This window comes from Pteronotus mesoamericanus, unplaced genomic scaffold (genome assembly GCF_021234165.1).
Source record: "Pteronotus mesoamericanus isolate MK-2021 breed Mesoamerican mustached bat unplaced genomic scaffold, CSHL_Meso_final scaffold_31, whole genome shotgun sequence".
NCBI classification, from domain to species: Eukaryota; Metazoa; Chordata; class Mammalia; order Chiroptera; family Mormoopidae; genus Pteronotus; species Pteronotus mesoamericanus.
In genome coordinates, this window is record NW_026555312.1 from 25470583 (window position 1) to 25484664 (window position 14082).

Here is a 14082-nt window from a genome sequence, read left to right on the forward strand (position 1 = left end):
ATCACCAATAGAAATTTTCTAAATTTAAACATAAAAATAAAAAGAGAGTGAAGAATTGAGCATAACATTCAAGAATAGTGGAATAATTGTAAATGAACAAACATGCATGCAATTTTGAATATGGCAGAAGAAGACAGAGAACACAGGGCAGAAACCAGTGGAGGAATAATGACTAAGAATTCCCTCAAATTATTGTCACACGCCAAAGCAGACATTGAAGAAGTTGAGATAACACCAAGTAGGATGAAACACATATATATAGGTATATCATATACAAACTTCTGAAAACAAACAGCAAAGAAAATTTTTTTTCTCATTTGTAGCCTTGATTGGATTAGTTTATTTTACATATCCAAGGGTGAAAGTACTATGATTGATATGATAAATAGCCCCAGTAGTGAATCAAAAGAATTTAGAGGCCTACTTTGGGTCCATCACTCTGATAAGCAGATGAAGAAAGTCTGTGTGTAAAAGGTGTGGTGCAAGGAAGTATGAATTCCCAGCCAGGGATCACACAGCCAGGTCACTACCATGGCCCTCTGACTCTGCTCAGGGCACTTTCCCTTCCATTGTTTAGACATTCTGCTTTCAAAAACAGACATATCAGCTTAGTGAGGAAAAAAATGTTATGAGATATCATCATTAGCTGAAAACAACCACTTAAACTGAGAAAGATTACACAACCTGAGGTGTCAAAAGAAAAAGTCTTAAAGGTTGCCAGAGAAAAGTGGCATGTCACATAAAGAACAACAAAGATAAGAATTATAGAAGACAACTCATCAGAAACTATTCAACCTAAAAGATATTGGACATACATCCCTAATGTACAGAAAGAAAAACAACTGCTTATACAAAATTCTATGCCCAAAGAAACTACTTTTCCAAAATAAAGGTAGGGGTTATGGATATGGCAGAATGAAGAGACTGTCAGATCCTAACCTGCGATAAGTAAAATTGAAAGGAAAAAAGCTCCAAAACAATAAATTCAGGTCTCTGAAAAATAACTAGAAGAAAACAAAAAATGAAGAAATATTAGTTGATGGGGAACTGCAGAAATTAATATTAGAACTTGGGAGTTCTTGGCATTCTTGACCAAAGTTTTGCTCTCACACTACAGTATCTACAGTTTCTACAGTACCTACAGTTCCCGCTCACACTGCTTCATATGGGCTGGTGTTATAACACTTGCAAGAAAGGGATGGCCATCAAAAAAACAAAACAAACAAACAAAAAAATCCAGCAGTTTCACTGCTAGAGGGAAATTAATTGATTTGGTGCTGGGAACAGAAAATGATACCTAATTATTAGATGAAAGTAACAAACTCAGGGGGAAACAAATAACAGCAGCCCTTCACTCTCTTACCCTGAGCTGCAGTCTTACTTGGGGTGAGCAGTAAACCACTTGACAACCAGAATTCGACAAGTAGGACCTGGAGATGAGGGAGCCAAAGACCGGTTGGAAGTACTCCACAGATCCCTGCTGTCCAGGAAGCTGTGCACATGTGTTTGGAAGACTCAAGAAGGTCCTAGCTATCAATACATCCCCAGTCAACTTGGATGCGATGCAAATCTGCAGGAAACATCCAAGAGGGACCTGGCAGAAAGTAATCCTAAACATTTGACAATTGTCTAAATGTTTAATGTGTTCCCAACCTCAGACACAGATCTATCAGCAGACAGGGGAAGCCTTATTGGCTGAAGGTGTTGTGTCAATCATTAGTTGACTACTGAGCTCTGCAGAACAGAGTCACTAAAACTTAAACATCAAAGTTTTTCAAAATTGAATGGAAACACCAGAAGCCACACATAGCAGGGAAAATGGATCCAGCAGATTAAGTTCAGGCAAGTTACTAAAAACAAACCAAATGGAAACAAGCAAAAGAATGACAAAATAAAACAAGAACAATTCTCAAGGAAAATCTCAGAATCATGTTTGTTACAATATATTGTTATCTAAGATTCAGCTTTTTATTCAAACAACAAACAAAAATAAAAGTGTAAGCGCTGTGTGCTAGTAGTAGAGGTGATAGGAGAAAACTTTTATTTTATTCTCAACTTTAAAATAAACCTAGTATTTGCAGATTCACTCTGCTCTAGTGGCCAACTCTCCGGGTTTTGCTGGGTGTACTGGTTCCCTCTCCTCACACACCTCCCCCAGACTATTACTTTTTTTATCCTGCTTCATCAACAAACACTAATTCACTTTCAAGAAATACTGTTGTTACCTCCTTTTTACAGACATGTTCACTCCCATTGTATAAATAACTATCATATTTATCAGCTAATCTGAATGGGGTATTAAGAAATGTTCTATCCAGAGCTGCAAAGTTCCTTTCGGTGCCTTTTCAGGGCAGCCTACCTGTTCCTTCCACCATTCAACTCTGCCATTTTCACTATTAAAATAAACTCTGTCTAACAGTTTATAAAGTAATATACTAATTACCTGCACTGTGATTTAAGTGTAGTCTTAGGGTCAGTGAATAGAAGCCCATACCTGTTTTATGCAAGCAAGAATTCAACTTGCAATTTTCCTAGCAACAGATAAGAGAAAAATTCCAAACTGCATTTCTGAGGATGTACTAATGGAGGAAAAATTTGCCTTTAGCAAGTATAGGACTTTAGAAAACATACCTGTTTCTTTGTTATTGATAGTGTGATTAATTGATCCCTAGAATCTGATTGAGAACATTGGGATTAAATCATGCCATATGACCAGTTCCAGAAACACCACTGCTAGTAATTCAAAGCATATTTCAACTGCCCCAACAATGCATTTCTGAATTAGTGTCACATATATGTTCACAAGAAACAACAGGGGCTATTTGTTCATATGGTCACATTTCTATCCTTTATTTTACTTCATATTCAGCTTGACACATTCAGTATGCCCACTCTCTGAGCTGTTAATCTAAGCAGAAAGGTTCTCTGTCTGTAACTTAATTGTTGGGATATTATATATTTATTTTCAGGGCCATATTTATTTCTCTATTCTCTTAGTTACTTAACACATGTTTGTTGAGCACCTGCTACATGAAAGACACTTTTTTAAATGTAGTAGGGGGCAATGATCTCTGACCTCAAGGAAATTACAGCCTAAGGGGGAAATAAGTAGTACATAAATAATAGAAATATCAAATGGAAGCATGGCCAATGAGATAAAAAGGATACTACCAATCATAAAGAGATAATTTTAAAAATAACCAAAATGTAAATGTCTACAGAGAATTAGAGAGAGGCAGAAAAAATAATCACACTCATTGGAAGTATCTCTGTCAATATCATGGTAATAACTTAGAACTTGGAGCTTTACATATATGCCTTCATTTTATCCTCACCAGAACCCACAAAATTGTCCCCATTTTACACATGAGGAAATTGAAGCACCAAAAGGTTAGGTGACAGGCACAAAGCCAGCTAGTAAACCAGGAGCCTGAATGCCAAGACCAGCAAATGTGACTGCATAGATTGTAGTCTTAGCTGAGTTATTCCCTTATCACCTCTAGTCTTCAACTTGGCATTAAGGCCTATAGTTTTTCCATACAGGATAAGTAGGAAAAGCTAATGAAACATTTATTTTGGCCAAAAAGTGTGTTTTTATTTTTCTGTACCACTGAAGGAGATGTGAAACCTCTTACATTGATTCTTAAGTGACTATTGATTAATACGCATGTTTCTAAGTTCCCTAATAAAAGTTCTCAACTGACCAAAACACTCATATATATTAACTGAAACTAGCTGCTGGAATTCCATGGTTTGTAAAGAATTTAAGGAAATCCCAAACTCCCTTGCTCACATAAACTCCTATTCCAGTGGTCAGTTTGGAAAAATAGGAAAGGCAATTCATAGTTATATAAACTCAATCTTTCTAGTTCTCAAAACTATAAAATATTCAGTTTGACTAAATTATTTCTTTAGTTACTGTTTTCTCATTTCCAAGTTTATAACTACACACACACAGATTTTCACATGCATAGGTTTTTACATATGCTTGTGTTTTTTTGTGGCTTGCTGTTAACATGCATGTTCAGGGAGGAAAAAAAATCACTTTTTCTACCTTCTAACTACTATCTAACAGGAAGTTATTGTCTTGAACCTGCCTTACATTTTGTTTTGTGCTGTATGTAGTTATGTCAATAGATTAAACCAAGATCTTAGAATTGTCTGTATTTTCAAGTACCCGTTTTGAGTCTATGAAAATCACAAGAATAATATAACCATCCTTCTCAAACTGTGCTTAATATTTTAGATTTACTTTCATTATTTACAAGATACTGGTGGTTTGTATTCTAAGCCAGTAGTTCTCAAACTTCAGTGTGCCTCCATGTTCCCTAGAGAGGGCTGCTGGCCCAGACCGCTGAATTTCCATTGCTAGCAAGTTTAAAGGTGATTCTGATGCTGCTGGTTCAAGGACTAGCCTGAGTTTTAAGCCAACCTGAATGAGAAAGAGCACTGGGTTAGACATCAAATACCTTAGGCTTGAATTCTAGATCTGTCATTCTCCTTCCTTGTGACTTAGGCAAGTCTCACTAAATCTCTCTGAGACTCATTAAATGACATATTTTAATTAATTTATTCATATAAACCCCATGTCATTCTATAATCCTGTAACTGACCAGAAGATAGTCTACTCTACTATGCATTCCAAGATATTTGAGATCAGTTCCAAATGGCTAACACAGCCATTGTGTTTCAAGGAAGAAAAAATGTTATTGTCCCATACTGTCCATTCTGCAATAACACCATAGAAGAGTTCCTAAAGGACATCTACTATGCATTTTCTGCAGCAAACCCACTTGACTTACAGAAAAATGAGATTATTGACACAACACTCAAAAACTTTATTAGTGACCACAGGAATAAAAGATAGAAACCTAATAAAAAGAGTGTCACAATTTCATGAATGTTTGATGGTTAGGAAATGCATAAATACTACAATAAATATGGTATTTTACTTTGAAAAAGACTGGAAATTTGCTTTGGAAGTGGGCTGAGAAGAGTGAATTAATTAAAATACATCATTTAGTGAGTCTCAGAGAGGTTTAATGACATTCCACATTGTGTTCCTCAGCTAGTCCTGTTGGCTCTATCTTCAAAATACATCTACAGTCCCAGCCCTTGTCTCTCTCCCTCCTTTCCCCTCTCTTTAAAAATCAATGGGCATGTCCTTGGATGAGGATAAAAAAAGAAAACTGAAATCAATGTGCAGCTTCCATCTTCAAATAACTTCTGTGTCACTGCTGGAAATTCTTTGGTGGCTTTCTCATGTGCACTCACAACTTTGCCCAACAACTGAAGGCTTTGAAAATTGCAGCGACATTTAAAGTCACTACATCAACCTCTACTAATGTCTAAAGGAGCCACTTCTGCAGGATTTGGTGATTTCCCTGTAAGGGCTTCAACTACAGACAGTGCTTGCATTTGTATACACTACTTGGAGATTTCAACCACATGTTAAATGAGGTGGATTATTTTTAATGTAGAAAAATTCACAAATGTAAAAAAAAGGAAAAAACAAACTTAAAGGGTAATGCTAGCTGGGAGATGTTTGAGTTGTATGGATGTGTGCATTTTGCATATTTCTTGTTTTTTTTAAACTTTATTTATTTATTTTTAGAGAGGGGAAGAGAGGGAGAGCAACATCAATGCGTGGTTGCCTTTCACACACTCCCCCAACTGAGGACTTGGCCTGCAACCCAGGCATGTGCCCTGACTGAGAATCAGACCAGCGACCCTTTGGTTCACAGGCTGGTGCTCAATCCACTGAGCCACACCAGCCAGGGCTGCATTTTGTGTATTTCTATGTGGTTTTGTTTGTGGAAAAAATGTGCATAAGCACACTAAATTGATATTTTACTCAAATTATTCCCCAACTTATTATTCACATTCATGGTTCCAAAACAAGTGTTTTACAAAATGACTGTCCTTTGGAATGACAAATACTAAAATTTGATATTAGAGTTACCATATGTCAGGTGTAGAATATTAGAAATCTCCCATGACCTCTCATAGGTGGGATTAAATATATTTAGTAAATTACTTCCATTAGATGGAGGATAAACCAAGAGAATCATGATTTTAACACAATTAGTCACAGGATGGATGAGAATGAAGGGCCTGGGCTCGGGGTTCCTTAAGAGTAATCCTGACTCAGGTATTTATCCAACCTATTGGAATGAGATGGTTTCTAATAATGCAAAATGATACAGAGTCATGTCCTTGAAAACTGAAGTTTTCAACAAAGTCTACCTCCTTTTTTTTTTTACACCTCAATTACCTGTCAGAGAACATGGTGTTTCTCTCTTTCCAGATTTTTATAAATTGTAACCAGTTTCCTTTGGATTACCCTTGTATAACACCTTCACAGAATTGTTTTCCCACACTTATTATGAACTTTTTAACAGAATGTAAAAAAAAGAAAAAGAAAATTTTCAGGAAATAGTCATAGAAAGTATTCCAGATTTGGAAACATCTCCTGCAAGCACAAGAAGAATCTGTGAAGGTAATTAAGGCTTGCAGAAGAAAGGTCAAAGGAACATTTTAATAACCTACTAATGGTCTTGCCTTCTTTCTCCCCTTACACTCCACATTGTGTTCGTCAGCTAATCCTTTTGGCTGTATCTTCAAAGTACATCTACAGTCCCACAAACTCTCACCTCCTCCCCTGTTAATACTCTTGTCCAACCCACTGCCATCTTTCCCTGGGATAATAAACTAACTGGTCTTTCTGATTCACCCTTGACTTCCCCCACTGCATCACCCCCCCACACCCCCACACACAGGCTATTCTCAAACCAGTAGCCATAGTTGTCCTTTTAAACTATCCAATGGTTTAGCATTTCCTTCAGGAAAAAGAGCACTTATCTCTGATCTCTCCCTCTCTCATCTCACAGTGCCCTCCCTGGCTGATGTTCCTGCAACAGCCAGGCATGTCCCACCTCCTGCCTCAGAGCTTTTGCTCTGATGTCAATATCTCAGTGAGACCCACCTTAATCAACCTATTTAAAAATTTCAAGCCGCACTTTAACACTCCCACACACACATACACACACTCACTAGTAATTCCCTTTACATTATTTTCGCCCATAGCATTTATCTCTTTCTATGATGCCTGATAATTTACTTTTAACCATGATTACCGCAAATCCTCTGTCTTCCCCTCATTAATGTGTAAGCATCATGAAGACAGAGATTTTTGTTTTCTCACTAATGTGCTGTATCAAGAACAGTACCTGACAAATAAGAGTGCTCAATCAATACTAAATGAACATTTTCAAGTTAGTATAAGGAAGGAGTTAGCTGGCTATTCTACATGAGAGAGAAAACAAGAAATAAAAGGAAATGTATAAAAAATAAATAATAACAAAACAAGAGAAAGCTTTTTTGAGCATAAGAGAGAACAAAACTATTAAAATAAGCCTGTCAACAGCTACTAAAATAAGCTACCTGTAGGAAGCTTCCTTTGATTGTTCAGGTGTTTTTTGAGAGTCAAAAGATCTTCCTTGGTTAGGAACTTGTTATAAAAAAACAGGAAGTGTAGGGTAAAATGTAAACTTTTATATTTGCTTAGAATTGGACATTGACCACACATTTCTACAGAGAGATCTGTGCTACTTGCCTTTTCTCCTCCAGAAGGACATCACTAACTCTGTAAGTTACAACTTTATAAACTAAGAATTTCCATAAATTCTGTCAGGGTGGGACTTAACAATATATGTGGCATTGCATTTTAAGCAATGAAATACTTGAAAATAGCTTTCCCCCGATAAACTAAGTGGAAAGTTCAAATGCATTGATTATTAACCTATTTTGGGGGAGTAAATGATAGATCACATTTCCTATTGCATAGAGACAGAATAATAGCAAAAAAAAATCTCTAATATAATATACTTAGGAAAGTCCCTAATTAAGATCCCAAAGATAGATATAAACACTCTAGCTCTTGGCAAAGAATAAGAATACCTTGATTTTAGAAACTATTTTGTAGGTTTAAAAGAGAAAGTTTTATATAAACTACAAGCAGTCTAGTGATGAATAGGTTTCATATGACAGATAAATTAATACCATCAATTATCATCTAAATTGCCATTTTATACATAAGCATTATAAGTAACCAAATGAAAATTTAAGGAAAACAAAATGAATTTTCAAAATTATATATGGCTTTTTTTTCCAACTGATATTAATGTGGAAATTCAAATTTAGATAAGTAAATATGCATAAACAGCCAATTTGAATAATTCTACCAAACCAACATTTCTTTTATAATAAGAGATTTTAATCAGTAATGATCAAGTTATTTCTTTAGGCTTCAAAGAGACTTGGTTAATATAAAAGCAATCCTAAATTTCATCAGAAAACAAAGTATACCTAAGTAAGAAAAGGAAATTATATTTTGCAAAATTTATAAAAATAATAGAAATTCAAGTTTCCTATTTTTCACAGATTTTAAAAGCTCTCAATTACAAGGACTATTTCAAACATTTTTTTTTTACAATTTTTATATTTTAAGTATTTTAGGCTAGAGATTAGGTAAAAGATTAACACAACCTACAACCTTATTCCTTTCACCTAGGTTCAACAACTCTTAATATTTTACCATATTCGTTTTATCTCTGCATATACATATATGTATAATTTTTATGTATAGATTTTCACAATATTTTTAACCCACAATATATTTTCCCCGAAGCAATAATTCCCTCTTTTCTTCTATGTTATGTATTTAACCATTCAACAAATACCTGTAGACATCTGTTGAGTTCCATGTGCTAATGCCACAAACAAGTTCTTTCCTTGTACTAAAGGGCTTACGATCCACTGGATGAAGAAAAACACTTAAACAAGTAAGATAAATTTTAACATGTTAGTAGATGCTGTGATAGATTTATATTGAAAACATCTGAAACATAAGGATATGAGTATGGGGTCAATTCAACTCCAACCCAGGGGAAAATACAGAAAAGACAATATCATGGAAGAGCCCTGGAGAAACCCAGTGGAATATCAGATGATTGGTTTTGCATATTCATCCTGGCAAAGTACATCTTCTTACTAAGCAAGTGAGACCCATATGGTTTTGTCATTCCCTGTGTCAGATTCCCTGCGTCACCTTTCCTGCTTCTGCTGTTCCTTTCCCTTCCCAGCTGAATATACTTGATGTTCCTTAAGTATAGCTTCATTACCTATTTCCTGAATCTTGGCAACTCTAGTCAAGGCAACTTTCTTCATACCTAGATTTTGTTTCAGATAAAGAATATGCCCAGTGTTCACTGAATGCCCGGTGTACTTGGATGTGATTGCTTAGTCATGTATTGGGAAATAGTATGGTTATGGACTAGAAAATCTATTCTCCTGTATATGTTCAGCATTAAGACAGAGTACCTGTCTGCTATTTCCTGCTCGGCCCACGTCACCGGCATCTCTGCCAGGATGCAGTCCCTTATCATGAGCTCTGGCGAGCAGCAGAGACTTCAGCCAGCATCCAGCTCCTCAAGCATGCTCAACACCAGACCAGAACTTGACCCAGGAGCCATCACAATGAGGACTGCTGCTGACCGACCATGAGGATGGCACTGTATGGCTCTGCAATGCTTCCAGCGTGGTGCTGCACTGCTCTACAAGCTGCCAGCAGGATAACAGCCTGGCCCAGGCTACCAAGGAAGACTGGCTGTCCTTATGCAAGGTGGACCGATTTGACCTCCACAGGGATGGTCCCCACCTTGGCGTGCAGAAGGTTGTGCTCTGCAAGTTCACAGCACAGTTGGTTGGTGGTGGCCAGCACTGCAGAAGAGGTGCTGGTACCAGAGCTAAGTGACACGTCTCAAAGCAGGCATCAGTGTGACCATGGTGGATGTCCTCGAGGACCACAAGGGTATCACGTGTAAGGGACCTGAGCAGCTGAGCCCTTTCACAAGGCCTGGTTCAGTGCCTAATGCCAGTGGCTGTCACTGCCAGCACATTCCATGCTGAGCAGAACTCATGGCCTTTGGCACCAGTCACAGCTTTGGCCACTTTGACTACCAGCCCAAGAGCCCTATGCTGATCAATGACTTCCTGGCTACAGAGGGGCTGCTCTCCTGGAAAAAGTCACTCAGGAAGTCTCTGCACCAGTCTTTCTCGTGCATCTACAAAAGCCAAGTCTTGGGCAAGAAACAGGTTACTAATGCCAATAGTATGTTGGAGGAGGCTAGCACATAGTTGACAGAGCAGGCCTGGCTCCAGGTCATGGGGATAATTCTGGTTCAGCATGGCATCAACCCCACTTGGCAACAACTCCCTCTCAGACATAATGCGCTGCCTCTACTTCTCTGGTACATTCCTTCTAGAAATCCACCATGGTCCCACCATGTGGCACCAACTTAGGCTCCATTGTTCACCTACGCTCAGAAGGTGAGGGAGGCAAGATGGATGACTAGGTGGTGCTAGGCAAGCAAGGGTAGCTGACATACCATGTACCGGTCAGGGGTTGCCCTTACAGGATTGCAGGAGCTCAACCACCTCCTATAGAGTCCTATGAGGTCTTGTGGGACCTTGGACCTGAGGTAGACACCTGACAAGCTGGGCAGCCACCCAGAGCTCATTGAATCTTAGTAGTGGTTCCAGGTGTTCACACTGCTCAAGGTGAACAAGTCCAAGTTCAAGCTGACAGCCCATGAGAACTATTCTGTCCATAATGGGGCACTGGCCATGTGTGCCAGTGTGCCCTGTGAGGACTTTGCAGAGGCCTGTCTGTCCTTTCTCACCAACCTGGGCAACATTCACATCTTCTTGGTGCCTGGCCTGTGACCTTAGATATATTACTTCTGTATCCAAAAGGAGGACATCAGCAGCATTGCGATGTCCAGAGTTTTTACTTGATTATTTCCCCATCAGGGTTTGAACGCTTCTCCATCCATTGGCCTGGTGATGCCGCTCATGCCAGCTACAGGCTCCCAGAGTCACCCAAGTTGAGCCAGGCTTAATGAGACGCCATACATCATCCTGGCCCCATGACATTGTGATGGAAGCACTGATCCTGTCTACAACAAGGGAGCTGACACCCAGAGTCAATGGAGGCCACGCAGGACATAACAGGGGACATCATGGTGGAGGACTTGAAGGATTTCCTAGGCTCTTCAGAAGAATCCAAGGAACCTGGTGGAAAACTATAAGCAAGCCTGTGCCACCTTGATCAGGTGACGAAGGCCAGAACTATCAGACCACCACTGGCCCTGCTCAGAAGTGGAATCCGGAACCCCTGTCTCCTCCCTGGCCCTTCACATAGACCCATACCTGCTAACCTGTGGGCCGGTGTGAGGACTACACCAAGACTTGATAACAGGCTTAAAGATGTGGGCCTCAGACAGCCCAGAGGTTCTGGGCTAGATTCATATTGGCTCCCCCTACAGGCAGTTAGTTACCCTGGAGGCCAGGTGTCATAGGGAGAGGATAGCTGGGGCCCGAGATCTACTTTTCTAACAGGCACTCAGGAGATGCCTGTGATGCTGGTCTAGGGACCACTGTTTAAGTAGCAAGATTCTAGATCATACATTGCGATCACAACTGCTATTCCTTGAGCTGTCACAATGCCAGCCAGACCTTGGGCCTAGCTAGTGAGCCCACCATGCTTGTATTACCTCATGTTGCAAATCCTTCTTCCTCCTTCACTATTGACCTAGTCCAGTGGTTCTGAAAATGTGGACCAGCAACATTAGTATCACATGAAATTTGATGAGAAACTCAAATGCCTGGACCTCATGCCAGTCCTAATGAATCAGAAACTCTGAGGGTGGAGTCCAGCAACCTGTTTTAATATCCAGGCAATACCGATGAAGGTTTGAATCTGAAAACCACTTACTCGGTCTGTATGTGAGAGGATCTTCCTTTCTCCTCTTTTATATTCCTAACCACCTACTCTAAATCTGTGATTCTATCTGATTGCACTGTGGGATCACTGAAAGAACTTTATGATATATCTAAGCCCCTCCCCTGAATTTCTAGGAGAAGGATCCAGTGATGAAAACAGTCTCATAAAGTTCCCCAGGTGGTTCTAATATGTAACTGGAGCTGAGAATCATTGTGTTTGAATATCCTCCAGTGGTCTCTTATATGGAACCTTTTCTTTTGGCCAATCTCGGTTTCTGAAATTTAACTACCCATAAATAAATTTCTCTGGCTGCCTTCTGAATTCCCTTCCACTGTGCTTCTCAAGGAGTATAGAGCATGACTCAGGAACACTCAGAATCTCTTTTGCCTTACTTGCTTAGCCCAAGATTGGCTTATCATGATATGGAGAGGCTTTATATGAATGTAAACCTCTTGGCTGATTTCCTGATGGCTACATTCCATCAGATTTCCCTTTGTGAAGCCTTTTCTGCTCTCCTTTAATGCTTGCTTCTTCCCAGAGCCCCACTGAGCCATCATCTTCCATCATCCTCCATCCACTATGACACTGTATGGCTTCATACCCCTTATTTATTTAAATGTGTTTCTTTCCCTTAGAGATTGTAAAGCATTAAGGTGAGGGTAGATGTCTCTCCTAGACCCAGTCTTATACTGACTAGAATGCAATGAGTACTTACAAAAAGTTTGCAAATCAGAGAATAAATTTTCCAGTGCTGACTGTCTACAAAATAAAATTGCTAGCCTTCAGGCTCTGTGCCTCGACTTCCTCATTGCTTTTCTTGAGCTGTTTTTAACCCACATGCCTCCCCTGGCTCCATCCTCTTGTTCCCAAGTCCTATCTCCTTTTATGAGTGTTCCTGGCAGCCTCAAAACACCTTTCATGAATTTTGTCCAATAGTTGTGTTAGAATAAGTACCCATGTGGAGAGACCAGTTCTGCAGGTACATTCAGTGGTTACACACCTTCTTAAAACATGTGATACGTGTACTTACTGTTTTCAAGTAATAGACAGATGTTTAAGTCTACAATTCTAGGTTTTCAAAAAAACTATAAAATTATTATCATAAAGTTATTTCACTTCCTTTCTCTTTTCCCAAAAGAGTCAACTGTATATTTTCAGCTACTCTAATCTATACTCATCAAAAACATTACCAGACATGGGAATTTAGGGCAGTGGTTGTGATCGTTTCAACATAGAAATTCTGTTTAATCTGATCCCAAGATTTGTGTAAATGTATGCATATTCATTTAATTGATCATTTACTTTTTAAAATATTGCTTTCTACAGGTATGTCACTGGTCTGAATAAGGGCTCTCTTTCTACTCTCAAGGATGAAGCTAGAATTAGTTCTTTTTTCTCTAAGTTGGTCTTTACACAGAGTAGTAACACTGGGAAAAAAGGCAAGTCTTGAAGAGAGCTCCTGGCCAGGCTCCCCAGGAGCGCCTGCAAGTTCCCAGTGAAATGGACTCTAAATTGAGCAGCCAGAGGAGACATCAGGAACCTCAACAAGTACATAGGTAGCTGTGCAAGACTCTCTGAGGCAGATAAGTATGGTTCTACTGCACATTGTGGGGAAGCAAGCTTTCAGTAACTGAGCTGACCAAGCAGAAAAAAAAAAAAGAAAAAAAACCCCACCTCCAAATAAAAAGCTAAGAGTCAATCCCAGTCTTTCATTTTAAGCGTAGCATTGTATAAACTCAAAGTGCTCTACTAAATCATGTTACATCAACCAAGTTTGTAGTTAAGACCTATAGGCTTAACTTACTTCAAGGGAAAAGTCTGGTGTCCCAAGAAAGTCTCCTTACAAACTGTTCTTTGCTTAGAGCTTGGAGGAGGACCAGAAATGAAGCTGTCTGGGAAATCCTTTACCAAATTGAATATCTATTCATCTTGCATAATGATGCAAGTGGTGACTGCATAATTCACATAAGCGCACATAGAAAAGTAAATATGAAATAGTTAAACAGAAAGACTTTAACGAGGCAGTATTTGAGGTGGTGGAATGGGGAGAGAAGTAATTATTGGGTAACAGAGTTTTAGAAGCAGGGGAGAGTATTACATGTTATTTTTTAACTAATTTTTGTTCCTGGTCTAAAAACCTCTCTCTCCACAACAGCACAAAGTGGTTTGAAGCAGGTATTACACATAGAATGTTCATGTGGTAGCAGTTGTAGCATAGTTGACAAATTGTAGGATAA

General features: G+C 38.9%; 1 pseudogene; it reads right to left on the bottom strand.

Annotated features, from left to right (window-relative positions):
• LOC129085577 (uncharacterized) overlaps nt 1-13822 on the bottom strand; it is a 187103-nt pseudogene extending 173281 nt beyond the window's left edge.
• Between the last annotated feature and the right edge of the window lie 260 nt (nt 13823-14082).